The sequence below is a fragment of the Lupinus angustifolius genome, chromosome LG19, assembly GCF_001865875.1.
Source record: "Lupinus angustifolius cultivar Tanjil chromosome LG19, LupAngTanjil_v1.0, whole genome shotgun sequence".
NCBI lineage: Eukaryota > Viridiplantae > Streptophyta > Magnoliopsida > Fabales > Fabaceae > Lupinus > Lupinus angustifolius.
In genome coordinates, this window is record NC_032027.1 from 15886601 (window position 1) to 15887906 (window position 1306).

A 1306-nucleotide genomic window follows, 5' to 3' on the forward strand; every position below is an offset into this window, starting at 1 on the left:
ATAAAGAGAGAGAGAGAAAGAAAAATCCTGCAACACGATTTTTATCCTGGTTCGTTTGCTTGTCCACCGCAAACTACATCCAGGCCTCCCGGCTGATTTGGGAGATTTTCTTCACTATAATTGAATCAATGTTTTTACATGCACATCATCCAATTACAACAACTTAGACATTCACAAGAAAATAAAGAACCTTATTCTATGGTTTGACTCCCTTCTTACCGATAAAGAAAACGTTTCTTTCGGCGTAGCCTCAGCCAAAGAATCTCTTGTTCTTTCCTTTTCTTACACTCTAAGCAATTATGAAGAAACACTCAATCTCTAACGGTGATAAGACACCATGAGATTCCCTTTACAACAATTACACAACAATTACAAGAGTAAAATAAAGCTATTACAAAGCTCAAATATAACAAGAAGGCTTTACTCTAATGCACATCTAATACAAATTCATGTGAAATGACAAGTATTAGTTATGAAAACAGAAGTTACAGAATCATAAAACTTCATGAAAAAGCATCAAAATATGCATGAACATGTGAGGGAAAACATGAGAAATTATGACATGAAATGCACTCAATCCTAAAGCATAGAATCTCTCATTTCTAAACTCACAAATGCATTTAACAAATAGATGCAACAATTAACACGCAGAATGCTCTAACTCTCTAATAAATGCAACATGCAACTTATGAGATTAATTCTGAAAATGCAGTTTATAAAGAATCAGTCCAGAACCCCAGATAATCGATTAAATGCTATCTTAGTCGATTAACGTGATTCAAAATGTTAACTGATTCTGTTTTTCAAGTTTTCAGTTACAACAACTTAACAAACAGTTAGGTTAATCGATTAACGTATGCCTTAATCGATTAACAACATTTTAAAAGGTGTTCTAGTAGCAACCACTTTTCAAAGCAGTTGGGTTAATCGATTAAAGGATTGGTTAATCGAGTAACCGCAATTTAAAAGTGTATTTTTAAATACAAAACCTCAAATACGTTATGCACTTAGTTCATACATGTTTAACACTTAGTTTATGCCTAGAATGCATGTATACATGTATTTATGTAATGCATGAACATATTATGAATGACATATCTCAAGGATGAAATGATTTAAAAGATTTATGCATATGAGACATGTATTAGGTGCCCTAAGCCTTGACTCAACTTAAACTAGATTCTAGTCTAAGCCTAGTACCAATTAAAGACTTAAGCACGTTGATTTGTTGATGATCTTCAAGCTCTTGTAAGCACAAGTTGTCCTCATCAAAACCATGACATATAAGGAGAGCTTTCCAAAGTGT